Source organism: Globicephala melas, chromosome 1 (assembly GCF_963455315.2).
Source record: "Globicephala melas chromosome 1, mGloMel1.2, whole genome shotgun sequence".
Taxonomy (NCBI): Eukaryota; Metazoa; Chordata; class Mammalia; order Artiodactyla; family Delphinidae; genus Globicephala; species Globicephala melas.
This window is the reverse complement of record NC_083314.1, coordinates 110718175-110738553: the sequence shown is the minus strand read 5'-3', so window position 1 is coordinate 110738553 and position 20379 is coordinate 110718175. Positions and strand designations below refer to the sequence as shown.

Here is a 20379-nt window from a genome sequence, read left to right as displayed (position 1 = left end):
CTTGCCTTTCTTTTTTTTTCATCTCGAGAGCATGGTATCAGACCTTGTATATACAGTGTGCCACTTGCCTGCTGTCAGAGAGAGAAGTGACAACACTTGTCACTACCAATCTCTTCATGTCTGGTCTCATCTGAGCAATACAAACAGCCTGGTTTCCAGGTGTTTGTTGAAATTTGGAGTTATGTAACGTCTTTGCTGTGCTCAGAACTGAAAAGGAAACACCACAGGGGGAATAAATTCTTACCTTTCTAAGAACTCTGAGTGTGCATAATACCGATTTTAGAGGAACTGATAGATTCAGGGGTGGTCAAGTAAAAATGATGGGAAATTTTTACAAACTTTTAAAAAATTAAAGCAATATGAGTATACAGTTGAAGAATTTAACCATTACTAAAAGCACTATATATATATATATATATATATATATATATATATTTAAGATTATTCCCTCTGCTTGCTACCCAGTTCACATACCATCAAGGGCAACAACTTTTTCAATGTTTCTAATTATGTCTACATCTACACAGCTATATTTTAATTTATCAATTTTAAACATTATCCATTGATCTATTATAATGGTAAATGAAGATTTTAGCTCTTTTAAACACACACACACACATACACACAGAGACATAACTTCTTTCTCTCTTTCCCTGATCCTTGCCATCGAGTTTTGTCAACTTGGAGTTAAACTCATATCCACAGTCTTTATTGCTGTTACTATGCACATATATTTCCTTGGTGAGCCAAGTAGTTGACTCTGCTTACATATATTTATTGTATAACTTCTCATTTTTTAAAAGTAATAATTGCATAATTTCTTCTTTTGCTTGGTTTTTTTCTTCTCTATTGAATTACTGACTCACACCCCAAAGTGTGCCTCTTCATACAATATCCCACCAGTCAGATCTAACAAGATCTAATTATGTTTTCTCATCTAGCTCTCTGGAGTTCTATTTTTCTGGTTTCAATATGGACTGGCAATTTCTGGTCCTGCTACATAGTAATTGTCTCCTGTATTTACTTTTGAGTCATCCTAAGAAATACCTTATCCTTTCTGCAATGTTGGATATGGTTTTTATGACCATGTTTTGTTGGAGCACCATCCTCTAGTAGCTTCCAGAGAAAAGGTGAATTTAGAAATCTTTCTTCCCTCCAAACCTTAAAGCTATTCTTCTGTTCTTCTCTCTTTCAATACTGTAGTCTAGAAGTTTAATGCCATCTCTTTATTGGTAGTACTCCAAAATTTCATTACAGTTCACTTTTGTGTGGTCTTTTGTTCAATCATTCTTCTGGGAGCACAGATGGACTTTTCACTTTATATTTTTAGTCTGTTTTTTTTTTTTTTTAATTTCCTGTCTTCTTTTAAAAATAACTTCCTTGCCATTATTTTCTCTGTTCTCTCTTTCTAGAATGCCTATTAAGTATATGTTAGACCTCACTTTTGGTTCATAAGATGTTCCAAAACATTTCATCTGTTCATCTCTTTCTATTTTTGTTCTTTCTAGGATACTTTTTGACTGCATCTTCTAACACTTTTATTAAAATTTGGCTCTCATACATTAATTTTAAAAACACTTTATTTTTCTCAGATTGTTCCATTTTTCATAGCATTCAGTTGTTGATTCATTAGTGAAAGATATTCATTCTTTCCACTGTCAGATTTCTTATCAATTCTGTTCTTTTGTTTATTTGTTTCTCTTTATTAAAGTATCTGATCATTCTTAGTTCTCTGTTCATAGTTAGGCATTAAAGAGTTGACGGGAAACCATACATTAGTGCATCTGTGAACTAATGAGTGTCTCTGTAGCACGAGTGACCAGCTGGCTTTTTCACTGGGCCAACCAACTATTGTCATTTGTAGGTCTGTAATAGTTTAATTTCACTAGAGAAGCACCATCCAATTCCCCCTCTTGCTGCTAGCATTTTGGACTTGGGCATAGTAGTAGAGCTGATATTGGAGTGGTCTCACTATTCAGTATGAGATTTTCACTTCACCCCCAAATTTGCAGTTCCCATCACATCAGTTTACTTCTGTGCCTGGGATCCTGAATCTTCTCAATGGGTATTTTTGGTTTTGAGTATTTTAAAAAGTTCTGTTATTGTTGTAGTTGTTTTAGGTCAGGTATAGGTGCTTGCAGCAGAACTAGTGAAAAGAAGGTTATCATTTATTCATTCTTCACTTAACAAATAGTGCCAGCTCTCTTTCCATGGGCAGCTACAGGTTTATCTGTTTACTCTCTCTTCCTTTCTCAACCAGGAGTAGTCATGTGATAGTAAAGATAGGGAACTTTTAAATTTGGTTTTTATATTCTAAGGCAATATAGTACAATTAAAAGCATGGAATTTGGAACCAGAAAGACCTGTGGTTTACCTATATTTACTACCTGTGTGAAGTTAGACAACCTTTCCAGATTCCAAAGTTCTCATCATTAAAGTAAGATAACTTCTTTGAGACTCTTTGTCAACTGTGACATGGGAATATAATACCTTTCTTAGGTGTCAGAATTACATGAGTTATTACATATAAATTGCTTAGCACATAAAATTGCCCCAATTCCCCTTTTCCATGGAATTTTAATGGATCAGTATATCAGTTAGGATTAAGTTTAGCTATATATGAAGAAAAATCTAACACAACTGTGTTTTACAGGAGATGTAGGTGGCCAGTCCTATTTATGACAGGAATTTAAGCTCTTTCTAGCTTTCTGTTCCAACACTTAAAAAATGAGGGTGATAATAATATTGCCATCATTTGGATCCTAGAAGGAAGAAATATATAGGAAGTATTTAGCACAGTATTTATATACCAAAAAGTACAGTTAAAAAAAAAGATAGAAAAATTCATTCAGGTTAGTCATAACCAATTACTTGATAAGCAATCTGGAAATATAGGATGTTTATCACAAGGCATGAAGAGTGCACCCACCAGAAGTCTGATGGTAAATTCTGACTCACCTACAATTGTTTAGAGTGAAAATAAGCAACTTGGCAATCCAAACTGTACTTCTAGTAGCAAATCCCCTGCTATTCCATTTCAGGGCATTCAACACCACTCTGCTAGGCTTATTTCCCCCCTCATGGCACATCATGTCACATGTTCTCAATCTATCAACTGCATAGAGATGGCATCATCATCATCACTCCACAAACTTCATACAAGGTCATCTGTTCAGACAATTTCATTCATCATATCTACATTAACGTCAGTTAACATGGCTTCTGCCTCATTCTTAAAAGACATTTAGTTTCTTTTTGAATTAGTAATAACCCAGTAAATTCCAGATATAACTTTTGTAAGCATTTTATTGTTTTTTCAGTATCTTCCTTCTAGGGCCTGGCAGAAATATTAAAATTCCTTCTAAGACAAAATTACGATAACTTAATGAATAAAAATGTTTTACCTTTCCCATTAAATCTTCTCTGATAATTATCTGGAATGCTATAATTATTGTCTTCTAAATAGCAACTGAAAGAATTTGTTAAAAAATATCTCAGACTACTTTTTTAGTTTTGCTTATTGTTCTGGAAATTCTTACTTCCCCAAATCTTTCCAGAACCTATGGGAGCTAAATAATTCATTAATGAGCACCATTTCTTCATTGTACTTCATGTAAATTGCAAAAAAAGTAATATATTTTTATCTGACTCATGAATTGTGTCAATTAACAAAATGGAATATCCCCCCACAGTCATGACAGAGGCGGCTTATTCCTTCCCAATCACAACCAAAGACAACAGATTGAAGCAACTTGTGAAGTCTAAGTAGACTTTCACCATAGAGCAGTCTACTTTCTGATAGGTTCTGTACTCGATTCCCCAAATGATGGACAGTTGGTGAAAGTGTTAGGTGTGGAAGATGATGGCTAGTTCAGGATTGGTTGTCTTCTGAAACTATGCCCAAATGAATCATGGGATAAGTCCATTTTGTTGTACTAAAATTTCCTCTTTGCACTAGTGGTCATGAAAATGTTTTATTGCCAAATCTAGATCACTTCACCTCCAATGAAATTGTGATTCCTAAAACACAAAACCTAAGAAAGATGCACATTGGGCAGCACCAGCAAGGTCAGCTAATTCATCAAGAGCCAGATAAAAAAGTCCACATGTTTCACGTTGCCAGCAAGCTTATCTGCTTCATCTGGTGCCAACAACTCAATCCTCTGAACAGATGACATATTGAATAAAGGCATTTTTCAAATTCACGGAGTACTTCAGTTCTCATCTTTCCAATGTATCATTTGCTATAAGGATTCATTCTATCATTTTAGGGTCAGCAAATGGATTATTGTGCCAAGTCAGTGTTCTGAAGATGCTGAGATAAAAACTGCATTCTCCTCCTGAGCATCCTATCAGGACAAAGGTCATATTTTGGAATCAATTTACTATGTATCCTGGGGGTTTCAGAAGTTCTCTTACACAGAAAACTGAATACAACATCCTTCAAAGAGGTTTTTAACTTTACATTCTTTGTCAACAATTGTTATATAATAAAGAGACAGTAGACTTGTAATTGGGGAGGAGGAAAATAACTCAATTTAAACAATTATGTACTTCTGGGAAATTCAATTCTGTAATCACAAAATTTTTGACACAACAGCTCACAATAGAACTCACTCTTCTTGGTTTATTGCTCAACAGGAATCTACAGAACTATAATAACAGTCACATTCCACATTAGAAATTTGTTTTCTGTACACTTGAACTTGCTGGTGACCAATTCTGGAAGCCAATCAACCTTTACAAAACTTACTGAGTTCATTTTTCTCACCTCTCCACCAGATTGAAGGAATCATCACAAGACCTGCTGAAGGTCCTCACAGAATCTCCATGGTTAAGAGGAAGGGAAGAACTTGTTCTTTTACCCTCTGCACCGAGAAGAACTGAACAGTGGTCACAAAGGGAGCCTGGTGTTGATACAGCTAAGGATGATGCATGAGTAAAACAAGCCTGCCATTTGCACAATGATGAGCCTTGTTCTCTTGTGACGTGCAGATCTTACTCAGAAGATGGTGTGCATCTGTTGCACAGGCCAATAGCAAATTGAAGATGCCGAGCTTACACTGTTGGGAGTGTGACAGCGTGAGCTCTCTGAGTGAGAGGTGTTGAGGGCTGAAGGGATTGTGAAAGGAACTGATATGTTTAAATTATTTTACATGTCATTGTTTAGTGCAAGGCCCTTCCCATGTGTTAAGAGAGTAATAATGTCACTTCCCTTAAAGCTCTTTTCATAGAACAGACCAGATGATCTCCACAGAGTCCTCCCTGCACCATAAGTCTAAGTTCTACGTGCTCAGTAAAGGTTTGCAGCTCTAGGCCTTTCATGTAAAATCAGAAGAATTGTGTGGTGAGCTCTCTGCTGTCAGGGAGCATAAGATCTATTGATAAGATAAAAGTTTAGAGCAGAAATATACCTTACGAACAGTATACTTCACTACAAATAAGGAACCAAATATATGGTACAGAGCTGTTTGTCAGTGTGGTTCATTGTTGTATGTCTAGTATCGCAAAGTGCCTGGCATGTTGTAGGGGACCTGCAATTATTTATTATTATTTTTTTTTCGGTACGTGGGCCTCTCACTGTTGTGGCCTCTCCAGTTGCGGAGCACAGGCTCCAGACGCGTAGGCTCAGCGGCCATGGCTCACAGGCCCAGCCGCTCTGCGGCACGTGGGATCTTCCCGGACTGGGGCACGAACCCGTGTCCCCTGCATCGGCAGGCGGACTGTTAACCACTGTGCCACCAGGGAAGCCCCCTGCAATTATTTTTGAATAAATAAATGATTCCACACAAAATATACTCCAGTCAAAAGTAGAAATTTCAAAACTGAATAGGTTTACTCTCAAAAGGTTATATACTGTACAATTTCATTTACATAACATTCTTGAAATGACAACAAAGTAGAAGTGGAGAACAGACTAGTGATTGCCAGGAGCTGGTAAGGGTAGGTAGGGAGGTGGCTGGGATTATATGACAGCAGCACAAGGGATCCTGTGATGGAACTGTTCTGTATCTTAATTGTGGTGATAATCCCATGAATCTACCCCATGTGATAAAATTGCCTAGAACTAAATACATACACTCACGCACAAATGAGTGCATGTAAAACTGGTGAAATCTAAATAAGGCTGGTGAAATGTAACAGCGTCAGTATCCCGTTTGTGATACTGTATTACAGTTAAACAACTGACAGAAACTGGGTGAAGAGTATAGAGGATCTCTCTGCATTAGGTCTTACAATCACATGTGAATCTATAATTATTGCAAAATAAAAAGTTTGGAAAAATAGCAAAGGCCTGAAGAAGCTCATTGAAGAAGCGTTCATAGAGACGTAGGACTGAGCTGGGATTTGGATAGGAAGAGAGGGCATGGATGATGTGGGGAATGGGCTGGAAAGTAGGCTTATGAGAATCCCCAAGGGACAGTGGTACACAGATGGTAACATGGAAGAGCCTAGTTGCATAGTTTGGCAATTTGGTGGCATGGTTTTGAGTAGAGAAAGTATGAATTTTAGAATCTGACACCCTTCACTCCGTAGGCCAGTTCCCACACTCTCATTTGCATGGCAGCAAACTCCCTACTCTCTGAATGTAGGGCTGCTCATCTGTTGTCACAGAGGGCATGATATGAGCATTAAAGGAGCTATAATGTATATGGAGAGCCTAGCTCAGATTTTGGCACACGGTAGGTATTTAGCAAATATAGATTCCTTTTCCTTGCCCTTGGACACAGTCCTACAGGTAACCAAGGGTTCTTGGGTCAAGTCCAAGGCAATTTACTGCACATTCTTACCACTTCTCAGTATTGGGGAAGCTGAGGAGGAGGGCAGTGCCGGGAGCAGAGACGTGTCACCCATCAGCTGGCCTTAGCTTCAGCATAAGCCCAGTTTGAGGAAGGCAGGTGAACAGGAGTCGGGAAGTGTCCTGAATCTGCACTGAAAAGCATGCCGATCTAGAGAGAGGAGAGAGACAAAGTTTGCAGGGCAGCGCATCACAGCCATAGCCAGCAGCTGGAGCCACTGCTGGGTGGCTGCCTGGGTCTGCTGCCTCTTCTTATCTGGACTATTCAAGGAAATAAAGCCAGGATGTCCTCTGGGCAGTGACAGTGTGCTCCAGGCTGAACCCAGGCAGAGCGTCACTGCTCAGGCCCTGTACATGGTCAGCCAGGATCCGAACTACTAGAGAAACCAGCTGGCCTGGTAAGGATACTCCCCTTGGGCAACAACTGCAGCAGCCGCGGGAACAAAACAGAAAACTTTTGAATAAAATGTTTGCTCACATACCAACAATTTTCTTAAATCTACATTGAAAATTAGTACCAATTTGGAGACAGATGAAAGATTTAAAATAATAACTTTCCAAGGAGTGTTTCTCCCTCATTTCCTCTAATTTCAAAATTCAAAATGATTACTATTTTGAAATCCTGGTTTGTGTGTGTGTCTGCTTGTGAGTGTGTTTGAGTATGTGTGTATGTGTGTGTTTTGTCTACAGTGAGTATTAGTACATTTTCTGCTATTTTCCTTCAAGGAAGAAAAAACAGATTGGAGAGACGAAACCCTAGGCTGACAATATACAGTTTTGTAAATACAACATGATACAAGCATTTACAAACAGACATTAGCTGCAACAGTATGAATTCCGTGGCTGAGCCGTACAAAATATATTTGCAGCTATTGCTGTACAGAGAGCTACTGCTGTAGGAGGATCGCATTCATTGAGATGTACAGTGAAACCCGAGGAGCTGATCACACACAGGAAAGGAATCTAAGTTGACCTCTAAATTTCTGCTGCTTTCAGGTAATAAAAACCTAACACTCTGGACTCTAAACAAAATCTCTGTCAAAATGGACAGTTAGTTTGAGCTCTAGTCAGAAAAGTCAGTCTGGGGAAATCAGTCAACATTTTTCGTTACGGTGGTAGTGTTTTTGGTTTTGTTTTCATTGTGCTTTTTTGTACAGTTCTGTTTTCCCTGCTATTGATACATCAGGCATCCAATCATGAAAAACAATGTCCATATCACTAAAATGGCCTCCGGGCCTCCAGTATATCTACATTGGGGTTAAACATCTGTGAGAAGATGTGACAACACACCCTATAAAAGGTATTATTGAGCCATACAGACTTCCTGTAATAACCAAACAGTAAAGAATACAGCCTTTTAAAGGTCTCCCCATGGCTGATCTCATGACTCAAAGATAAGACACTGTGCTGCAAGGTAAGTAATAAAATCTGGTGGGTACTCTGGGCTAGCTTGTGACAAATCATATCAAAGTATTATTAAAGAAAGAACTTGAGACCCAAGACTATTATTGATTCTTGACAGAATTTCTTATAAATAAAGTGCTGCAATCAGGTCCTGGACTTGCCAAGGTCCTGGTAGAGTTCTTCCTATTGTAGGGGAGGCTGCAAAATAATAACGCGCCATTAGTGAGAGCCAAACGTCTCTGTGTGCAGTGCCACAAGAATGGGTCATGGTCAAAAGAGAGCTAGTAAGAAGACAATTGCCAAATGCCTTTTAAGGCACTTTTTGCTGATCTCTTTTTGAAATGGGAAAAGCTACCTCCGAGCTTCCATGGGGAGTCTGTGCCCTGACTGTGTTAGCAGAATGAATCTGTGACCCTTCCCAGCACTAAGGACACACCTCCATTAGTGTCCATATTCTTACAGGGAAGAGCCTGATACAGTCAACTGAAATGACAGGGTGATAAATATAAAACCACTATCATCAATAAGACTGGAATGTAAAAGCACTTAGTTTCAGCCTAAGTAACTCGCAGAAAGTTTGGTTTCAAGAACCAGTGCGTCATCCATCACTACTCTACCTTCTGTTGACAAAGTAATTGTAAGATATCTAGAATGGAGGTTCAATACGAGCTGACAGTTTTGAAAGGAGGAATTGTGTGCCGTACTTACTCATTAAATGTATTTTTCCTCCACTAAAGATGTTTCCTTTTTTAGTTTATGTATGAATAACTTTAACTAAAGTTTCCTTGACACCCTGACTTTGCTCTGAATAGCACCTATGTTCATTAACATAAAACCTGAAAAAAAATAATTTTAATGTAGTTTTTTTAACACTTCAAAAGCCTCTAACAAATGGATCGAGCACAATTATGCATCCTAAAGGGAATTATAAAGAGATCACAGAAGGTTGAAAAGTTTTAGCTAAAAAAAAACTTCTGGGTGAAAAAGAAAACTAGGCAGTTAATGTGAAACTTTGATGCACATTGAATAAAAGTGAACTTAGGCATTTTTTATTTTTCTATAAATGCAGTGTTCACAGAGAAGAATAAACAAGAACCCATAGCAAGATGAGGCTCAGATAATTTGACAGAATGAGGTATATTTTTTATTAGTGTGTGGACTTTGGAGTCAAACAGACCTGGGTTTGAATTTCTGCTCTGCCACTTACTATCTGTATGATGATGAGAAAGTTACTTTTTTTCTTCTAAGACTCAGTTTCCTCATTTGTAACTTATGTGAGGATTAAATAATACAACTTTTAAAGCATTTAGCATTCTGTTTCACACATACAAAGGATTTAATAATTTAGTCCTCCCTATCTTCATTCCAAGTATTGATAAATCGTGAGATGGCCCGTTCTTCTTTTCTTAAATACTACAGAATTTTTTTTGGAAGAACAAATTATCCTGGTTAAAGTTCTAGGACAGAAATAGGAAAAAACTTTCTCTTATAATGGGTGCATCAACTTAGGTGGAAATTTCTACCCCTGTTTACCTGCAAGGGTGAAAATTCTTGGAATTTCTTTGCTCTCTATATTGTTCTCAATTCTATTGCTTTTTGCAAAGTTCAGTTAAATCCTATTTTCTCCAAGGAGCCATTCCAGATTCTTCCACGTGATTTTCCACCCCCCTAGTGACATATTGTTTAACTTAATTTCCACTATACTGTGAGTTCCTGAAGATCAGTGTCTTATTTGCCTTTGTACACTACAGTACCTAGAGCTGGCCTTTTCTGATGGTGAACACTCAAGAAATGTGCACTGATTGTAGATCAATTATACTTCAATAAAAATAAATACATAAATGCATACATACATAAATAAACGTACATTGAATGTCTATTGGTTTGCTGCCCCATAAAACCAGACTAAGGGTAAAGTCCCAGAACCTGGAATAAAATCCTTACGCAGCTGAACCATGGAACTAGCCTTTTTACATTTTGCAAATATGATCATTGTGACCACCATGCAGAGCTGCTGAAAATCAAACAAAACCACTTACTGATCCCCTAAGTTTTATGCATAAGGGATATGCAAGAGAAATTAAAGGCTGTACACAAACCTTTGAGAAACTAGCTATCTCACTGAGAAAATATACATGAAGGGCATGTTAAAAATGTACCACCACCACCAGTTTATAAATCTTAGACTACCAGGCAATAAACCTCAGCAGATATGTTCCTGGTCGCCCCAAGCCATTGTATACAAGTTATAGTGCAGAGAGTGTATCAGTAAAACTATACTGGACCTGTTGCTCTGCATGAGGCTAGATTTATACTTAGCTAGAATGTCCAGGTGAACAGGACAAGTCTGCTCTCTTTGTTTCAAGTGACAGCACTTCCTAGTGGTCAAGTACCTGAGCTCTGGAGACAGTTAACTTTGGTCAACTTGCCAGGTCTCTCTTCTTTATCAGTGTGATTGTGGACAAGTCACTCAATCTCTCTCTGTTGTACTTTCTTCATCTGCAAAATGAGAGTAAAAATAGGATCTTCCTCATACATTTGGGGAGGGGAGGAGATTAAATTATTACATTCAAGAGAAGCACTTAAAAAAGTACCTAGCCCAAAGTGAGAACTCAATAATCACTATCTATCATTAATTGCTTCCTGGAAAGCAGCATATTTTGGCAAGAACACCATTTACTAAGGCTCTTGACTTCTTGGCAAAATTCATTCTCCCAAATTTATGAGCTCACCTTATGCCATATTGCTGGTTGGATTTTCCCTGTACTCTAAATTACATTGGCCTCATGGATTAAAGCTGCAAGGACATAAAGGAGAACAAGGGATCAGGGCCTGGGAGTGGTATCTAAAGAAACTTTTACTTAGCAATTGGTGAGAATTATGAAAAGGGGGTGGTGAAGGGGGTTGATATCACAGAGAATATCGATCATTTAACTGAGAGCATGGGGCAGGGAACTACAGACATTAAGTGTGCTTTGCCCTCATTACAGTAACAGTTTGCCACGTATATCTATTTACTTTCATATCTATTTACTTCCAAAAGCTCTCCACTACAGGTTTTATTATCCCTATTTTAGAATTGAGAAAACTGAGACTCTGGGATGTTAAGTGACTTAGCCAGGATCAGACAGATAGCACGTGTTGAATTCAGGATCAGAATCCAAGTCTGACTTCAAACTCATTAGTCTTTCAAAGATACTCTTCCCCCAATGAAATAGTTCTCAAAGTAGGAGAAAAATTGCTTTGCCAGGAATCAAATTTAGGACCTACATTTCACCCTGCACACAGAGCCGTCAGTAAATTTTCTTTAGAATCTAGTGAGCAATTGGCTTTAACCAGAATCCAGTCTATGTGTCATTTGCACGAAGGAGAGAACTTCTGATTCTTCACCATGATACTTTCTCTGCCCCAATGCAAAATTTAAAAGACAAAAATCAAATACTCTTTTGCTGTTTAGATGCTCTGTTTCTGCCTTCTGCTGCAGCCCTTGGGTCCCTGGAGCACTTGAACCCATTTACTTTCCATCTGTTTCTTGCCTTCCTAAAGCAGCTTTATTGGACCCCAGAAGGCTTTGCTTCTCTCAATTAGAGAGGGGAGAAGCACTCAAAGACACACAGGATGCACCAGAGACTTTGCAGGTAGGCAAGGTGGATAAACAGTTTCAAGAGTCCAGGAACGTAGATATCTGATCGTGTAGCACTTTCGACACATGTTGGCCTGGCTGACTTTTGGCTGCAGGATTACAATTCAAGACCTGTTCCTAGGAGTCCATTTTAAGGGGCAGGGGAGCTGACTTTGCAATCCAGGGTGTGATGCTTAGGGTGCTGCTAAGAAATAGAAAAGACATACAAATTGGTGGAGGGTGGATTTTCATGCATAAGGTTAAAACGTAAAGAAGAGTTTGAAATGCCACAGGGCCGCAGAGTACTCAGAAGTCTTGGCGAATCAATTTTCTCCCTGAGGATGGCCTCAGGCCTATCCCTCTGAAGCAAGAACATTTTGTACCATTGACTGGTTGCTCTTGGGGAAAAATTCCCCTATGAAACTCTGGAAGGTGTTTCCCTAGAGCCATGCCAGGTTTAATGGCTCCTGTCTGGATCCAATTAGGACTGGCTTGGGAAACTTGGAGAAAACAAAATCAGCAGGGGTGGGAAGATGCAGTAGAAAGCAAAGGGGACTCATTCATAGCTTTTCAGGTATCTGGAAACAGCGCCCACTCCTGACTTCTCTTACTCCAAATTGTTATGATAGCCAACTATTCTACCTATTAAGGTTTTAATGTGGCACCAATAAGTCAAAACCGGTTTAACAACTAAGAATTATAGTTGATATAAAATGTTTGAATTTGGGCTAATAACATATACTAAGTTATTAGACAGATGAGATTTAAAATGACTAAGGTAAGAAATTGGGTTTATAATGGACACATTAATAGACCACTAAACTGACTTTAAAGGCTCTGGCAGGCACAGTCAAGACACCATATATATAACAACTCCATCTATCTTGAGCTTTCTCATCATGTCACCTAATAGAATTTCAAACACTATTAGCACACTGATGAATGCTTATTATATATTACCCATGCATGCTGTCTTCTGAATTAAAAGACAAGAACAGGCATCTGCTACTTTATTGGATTGGGTCACTTTCCTTATTTTGATGCTGAAATGCTAAGTTTACTTATTTGAGGAACTTTCTTCTAATTTCAGAAAAAACTTTTTGTGACCAGAATGACCATGGTTCTGACTAGATAAATATTCAAAACAGCTTGAGAAAGAGACATCCAGGACAGTTTCTGTTAGACTGAACTGACCGATGGCTTAGAGACCAGGCCTAATTTGCTATTGCTACTTCTGCCAGGCCAAGGATGGTCATCATTCATTTACTCACCAAAATATTTTTTTCTGAGCAACTACGTTAAGTGGGGCACCATTCTAGTTACTGAAAATACGGTAACAAACAAAATGTATCTGATCTGTGCCCTCGTGCGGCTTAAGGTTTTATGGGAGAGATAGCCATTAAACAAATAACAACAAAAATAGCTAACTATAACATACTTACCATGTGGGACCTTTGGAAGTGGGAGAGAGTCCAATAATACTTCTCTGAGGTATGACAGTTAATCGGAAGTCTGACTCATACATTGCATTTAGTCAAGTAATAAAATGGAAGAAAAGGATATATACAAAATGCTGAAGCAGAAAAGAGCTCTTTTACTCACCAAAAGAAGAGCAATAGGATTAACAGAGACCATTTCATGGAGAGGATTGTAAAGATTTAGGGTTTTGTTTCAGGAGGTCATTGAAGAGATTTAAGCAGAGAAGCCGTGTGGTTAAATTCGAGCTTTTAAAGACACTGCCATTATGGCTGCATGGAAAATGGATTGAAGGGATCAAGAGAGACAGCTTGAAGTGTAATTAGGAAGTGATTTCAGTGATCCATGTGTGAGATGATCAAGGTCTAAGTCAGTATTAGAATGCTGACAGTGGAAACAAAGAGCACTGGAAGGAATCAAGATCCATTTTGAAAGTAGGATCAATAAGACCTGTGATGTATAGGATAGAGGGATGGAGAGAGAGGCCGTTGTCAAGAAGGACTCCCAGGTTTCTGGCATGAGGAACTGAATGGATAGAGATGCTCTTTAACCAACTGAGCTTATGGTAGAGGCATAAATCCACAAGGAAATTCCATTAAAAGTACATCAATCCCTTGTCTATTGCAATAGCTTAATTTTCTGGAAGCCTCATTGATGGAGAACTTAGTTAAGTTAGAGATAACACTTCTGTGGGAGCCAAAATAGATATCATAAAATTTATGAGATAAAATTGTGAACCTTAATATAGAAAAGCCCCTTAACCTCTCAGTCAAAACCACCTTTTACTCTTCCTTTAAACATAATGTATTGAACTTTCTCATATAGCACATAGGTGGCCATAGAAATAATGACACAAAGCAATATACAGAAACAAGTGAATGACTCCACAAAGTAAGTAGAAACATTCATAAGAATGTGGAAATAAAATGAGAGTGTATAATTTGCAATGTGAAAAGGCATATATGGGGAGTTTTCATTGTTTTGATCATTTTTGACCAAGAAAGATACTCATTCTCTCAATTTTCCCTCTATGCCTTGACTCATTAAAATAATTTCTATTATTGCTTTTATTTCTCCATTTTTTTTGTTCTTTTAGTTCCCCCCTCCCTTTCCCTGCTCGTCTTATCTTTGCTGTGCACTTTTTCCTTGGAAATTACAAAATTAGACTTTCATTAATTATAATAAGATCTACGAGAATAGACATAGTGAAGGTTGGGGAGTGTTTCTAAAAGGCAGCAAATACACAGAGAAAGACCATAGGACCCTTCTGAATTTCCATTGAAGAATCACTAGGCTATAATCTTAAAATCATACAGACTCTCATTTATCTTTGTATCCCCAGATTTTAGCACAATACCTAGGAATATTGATTTAAAATTTCTTTAGTGAATAGGTGTAATGATTACCTAAGCAGATAATATTTAATTATCAGAAAGGGTGGTAGGGTCAATATGGCAAGACCAGTTGTAAAGGTCATGAATGGGAAGGCAACTTAAACAAAAATGACAAAGAATGGCTTTAGATTGGACACTAGAAGGCTTTTCTTATTGTCAGGGTAAAATATCTTTTTCATGTTACATCACCCAAGAAGATTGTGGCATCTCTTTCCTGTGGCATTTAATTTAGTTTGATATTTTTATTATAGAATAAATAATATTACAGTAAATTGAAATAAGAAGAAAACATGAACCGAAATCCCTAGAAACTGAACAAATTAAATTAAATTCCCATTTATGTTATGTTTTTCCTAGTGCCTGTCTTCACACACACACACACACACACACACACACACACACACACACATACAAATACACAAACTGAGTAGTACCTTATAAGTGGTAATCATAGTATATAAACAGTTAAGGGTTTTGATTCTTTTATGTTAATATTATATCATAAACTTTGTATATAATGTTCACAGTTATAATTTTAATGACATTAAAAATTCCATCAATTTGAAAATGATGATCTGAGCACCTATCCACATTTCAGAAGATTCACTGAAATAAAAAAAAATATCAAAAGGAATATTTCAAAATCAATTAATATATTTGTTCGTTAATTCAACAAATATTTATTGAGTGCCAATCATATACTAGATGCTTTTATAGACTTTGGGTACATAATGGGAATAAGAGTTGATCTTTGATCTCATGCTGATTACTGTCTAATGAGATGGGAGACATTCTTCCCGAGGAACCTCAGAAAGATTCAGTTCTGGAGCTGGCAGGCATGAAGATCAGAAATGCACTTTGGTGCATAGTTCAGGACAATTAAGTAAAGGAATGTCTATAAAGCAGCTGGGGCTGCTGAAGCCTCCACCAGGGTACAGAGTAGCATTTGCCTCCATCTTAATTGAGTACTTAGGAACTGATTTCTAAACAAAGTGTTAGATTTACCTCAGAGGATCTTTACTGGGAGACTGGGATTAAAGAAAGGGACCTGAGCTGGAGATAACTCTCAACCCACAGAACAGTCCAAAGCAGGGGTGGAGCTGGGGGATGGGAGGAAAGAGTGCTCCAGGCTGGCACAAGAATGAAATAGAGAAAGCACTTTACTGTGGCCCCAAAGTAAATTCTCCCGTTCAATTGTATGGTTGGGAGTACGGGACCTGCCTGCCTATCTCCACCCACACTCCACAGGGAAGTCTGATTGTTACAAGCACAGCCCCCTTTCAGCCTTACCAGGAAGAGGAAGAGTCCTTTGGTAAATCAAATAGAGGAGTGACAACAAAAACCTTGCCATCAATTTATGATAATTACACGGTCCTCATTTACTCATGTTAATAGCCACCTAACCAATAGCATTAAAGAGGGTTACCCAAAGTAATCAAATAGAACCAATAATCCTAGGGAAATAGAACTAACATAAGCTACAGAAGAGAGCCTAAAAGAAAATCTAATTCATATCTTGGGAGATAGTCAAGAAGATATTACATCCCTGAGTACGTTTAGACCACTCTAAAAGAGAAGTAATAAGGAAGTTGAACAGATTATTCAAAAATTAAATAAAACTTCTAAAACTTAAAAAAATCAGTTGAAGAATCCAATAATGAATGAACATGGTTGAAAATGAATTTGGGTGATTTGGAAGACAAAATTGAGAAAAATCTCCCAGAACTAAGTAATAAGAGAATAGAAACCATGAGACAATATAAAAGACACGAAAGTTCAATCCAGAATAGACCAAAATAACTAATTAGAATTCCAGAAAAAATATTATGTTCTTTTCCACAGTTGGGAGATATAATCAAATAAATTATAGAAGATTTATCTGGGCTAAAGGCATAATTGATTAGGCAATTTGAAACAAAGACTTAGATGCATTTTCATGAAATTTCAGAACTTAAGAGCAATGAGAAATTCTAAGATGTCCCAGAGGGAAAAGAATCAATTATTTACAAAGGATCAAAAATAAGATTGACATCACACTTTTTCATTAGGAATGAAAGCTAGCAGGTAACTATCAATCCTATTGGAAATCTCACCCAAACTTGAGGATGTATTCCAGCAAAACAAAACGGAAATCCTGAAAAATATAAAAAAAAAAATGGAATTGAAGCACACTTGTACCAATACAGGGCAGCAAAAAGAGAAGATAGCTGTGTAGCAAGCCTAATAAGCAATGAATAAAATTAGTGAGAATGCTATGTGAAGAAGGTCTTTAATAAGCAAGCCAATTCTATTACAAGCCACACTATTCAAAAATTGATAAAATTAAATCCTGTGTTTTTTCCCTTTCTCGGTGAGGAAAATATATGCATTTAGCAGTTATAGTACAAAACAGATGTAGTGAAAGCCATAGTCCTAATAACAAACACACTCTGAGGTTCACGGCTAAGAAATAAGAATCCACTTGCTACTGTTGCTTAGAATAGACATTCTCCATCAAGTGGTAGAAATTAAGTGACATAGATTAACATAATCTTCTCTGTGGATCCAATCACTTCACTTAGATCTGTGGAGAATGATATGTGCATTACAATGATATTATATATGTGTTTATTTATTTTTAACTTATGCAATCAACTTAAAGCACTGCAGACAATTATAATTACCAATTGTGTAAACGTAATAGTATGGTTAATAGGAGTTGAAATGTGGAGGAAGAGGAGGAGGAAAATAGATGGGAAAAGATAGGTTCACTAATTACCTTGCTTATCTAATGTGGAGTCAATAGATACTCTCTAAATTGGTGGATAAAGAATAAATAAAGGCCTAGATATATCATTTAGTTATAAATGTAACTGCTAGAAGTACAAATAACATAACTAATAAAACTGAGAGAAAAAAGTGCATCAAAATACTAACATTTTATAGTTTGACATAAATAGATACAATCTAAAGTTGATAAATCAAGAAATAGATATATAAGTATATTATTTAGAACTTACATAGTAATTCATGGTGGATGAACCTTGACTATCATTACAACCTTGTTATATTTTTCTTTTCAGCAGAGGACTCAGGAAAATAGATCTCAGTAATAAGTAATAAAAGGGCTCATAACTGTGATTCAATTTTGTGTCATATCTCCAGGAGGAGAAGATTGCCCATAGTTTTTGCGCTGTTGCCTGATTTTAATTCCCATGTGAAGCAGAAACTGATAGAATGCCCAGTTCTGATGCAATGAGGACCAAAGGAGACCTGTCTTAAGAATAAGAAACAACTGGTGAGTATAGGAATTTTCAAAGGAAAATCAACTCCTCTGGGAGTACAAAAAGCACTATGAAGACCGTGTATCCAAAGTTTTGATTCTTGGTAATATGTTCCGAATATGACACAGAAGAAAGGATCTTGTTAGGGTTTTTCAAAGTTCAGGCATGCTTCTCATGCTTTGGAACTTGAGTTTTGCTAGTTAGGCCACTTTTTTAATCCAAATACACTTAACTGATTTTGAGAAAAGATTTCATTTGAGACAATGATATTCCTCAATCAAATGCAATGGACAATTCAAATGACACTTTAAAGAAAATCCAAGTCTGCTGTTGAGGCCCTCCCTCTTAAGAATATTTGGCAAAGAAAGGCTTCAAAAGAGACTGTGTCCAGATGCTCAGGGCATAGTGTATTAGGCACATATCACCAGCAGTTGCAAACACTTAAGGCTGTGATCTTTGTTGCTACCATATGTGGCATCAATGTGCAGTAGTGTGAAGCCAGACAGACCAGAGGACAGATTATGTGTCCCTCACGAACTGTGTTACCTTTGGCAGTTATAAACCCTCTCCAAATCTCATTTTACTCATCTGTAAATTGGACATATTGAAGATAATCAGACAAAACCTGCCTTCCTCATTGATCTGTTATAGTAATTAAATGAGATCATCTGTTAAAAGTTCTTTGTAAATTTTAATTTGCCCTGCTTATTACTACTCTTATTATCATCTACACCATTGTGGGATAGATTTTAAGAAAACTCTTCTCTTTGGCCTGTTCTTCCCTCTTTTGCTTTTGTCTAGCACTGAGTATATTGATGATATAAGATTTCAGAAGGTTATGCCAGCTCATTTGTTTTCCTGCTTCCAGATCAAAGAGGCTCCTCAAATCGACCACGCCAGTGAGATGGAATTTAAGTTTCCTTGTTAAAGCATAACATAAGGGTTCCAATTCGGAATCTTAGCGGTTGGCTACTTAAGCCAACCTCACATTTGGTAGTTCCTTTTTCCACCCTTCATTTCCAAGTCCTTCATCTTGTATTATTTCTGGACATGTCTCTCTCTACAGTCAATGGCTTGAAAATCTCTCTCTTTGATTTACTGGTCCCTTTGGCCTTTTGTCTCTTACCTGTTCTCTTGCATCATCAGTAATCAATCTGTCATTAGATGCTTAATAAATTACCAGAATACCTTTCACACAAAGCAATTACTGATTGGTCTTTACAGGGAAAGTCATATTTTGATTAAATTGGACTTATGGCTACAGATAGAAAATATACCTTTTCTGATAGTCACATTTCCAAGTCAAATGAAGAATGCATCTCCAGTCATTTTCTCATCTCATTAGCCATTCAGAACTATGCATTTTATAATTTTTAATTATCTATGTATTTCTCTAGTAGCTAAATGAAGTAAAATGAGAGGTAATAGTCTATTACTTTTATTAGGTGGCAACACCGCACCAAGCACTGTAGAGAGCACCGAAGAACGTGAGTTATTTTAGAAGGTAAGTAAAGGAGAACTGAAGTACCCTAATCCCCCTTATCATTGTTTAATTTTATGCAATGTAACTTTTTAAAATAAGAAGAGAACAAAGAGAGGTTTGTTGTGCATGCGTGTGTGTGCTTTTTGCAAGAAGCATGTGCTAATTTTGAAACACGACAACGTATTAATTGCATAAAATATTACTTTTGGATGCTGTATATCTAATGAACAAATAATTGTAAGAGTGCTCTGGGATTCAGTCGGCAATTCTCTTCTTTATCTATACCCACTCCCTAAGTGATCCTATCTAGTCCTGTGGTTGTAAATACCACCTCTATACTCCTAAACCCCTATTTATACTTCTTATCCCAACCAGTCCACCATGCATATGTCCAAATAGCCACCCAACTTTACACGTGGATGCTTAATAGTCATGTCAAACTTAACCTTTACAAACAGACAGACCTCCTAGTTCCCCTCTCTAGCTGCTCTTCTCACAATGGTCCTCATCTCTGTGCAGGGCACCAGCAGTCATGCAAAAGGCTGATAGTAAAACCATGACTCCATGACCCTTATCTTTCTCTTACTCCACACATTCAAGGCATCAACATATCCCGTCAGATATATCCTTAAAATATTTCCCAAATTAGACAATTTCTCACTACCTCTATACGTTAATTCCCAGTCCTAAACACCATCGCCTTTTACCTGACACTAGCAATGGTGTCCTAACAAGCTTTCCTGCCTCCATTCAGATCCTATACAGTTTCTTCTCCACGCAGCAGTTCACTGATTTTTTTTTTTTTTTTTTTTTTTTTTTTTTGCAGTACGCGGGCCTCTCACTGTTGTGGCCTCTCCCGTTGCGGAGCACGGGCTCCGGACACGCAGGCTCAGCGGCCATGGCTCACGGGCACAGCCGCTCTGGGGCATGTGGGATCT

At 37.5% G+C, this 20379-nt stretch overlaps 1 long non-coding RNA gene across 1 annotated transcript in view; it reads right to left on the bottom strand.

The window, feature by feature from the left end:
- Positions 1-6695: 6695 nt before the first annotated feature.
- The window catches only part of LOC132593789 (uncharacterized), a 191708-nt gene continuing 178024 nt past the window's right edge, over positions 6696-20379 (bottom strand). The window contains exons 4-5 of the long non-coding RNA XR_009559642.1: positions 10597-10702; positions 6696-6950 (exon numbers count right to left, since the gene is read on the bottom strand). This is a non-coding gene — a long non-coding RNA (uncharacterized lncRNA). The remainder of the gene's footprint in view (positions 6951-10596; positions 10703-20379) is intronic.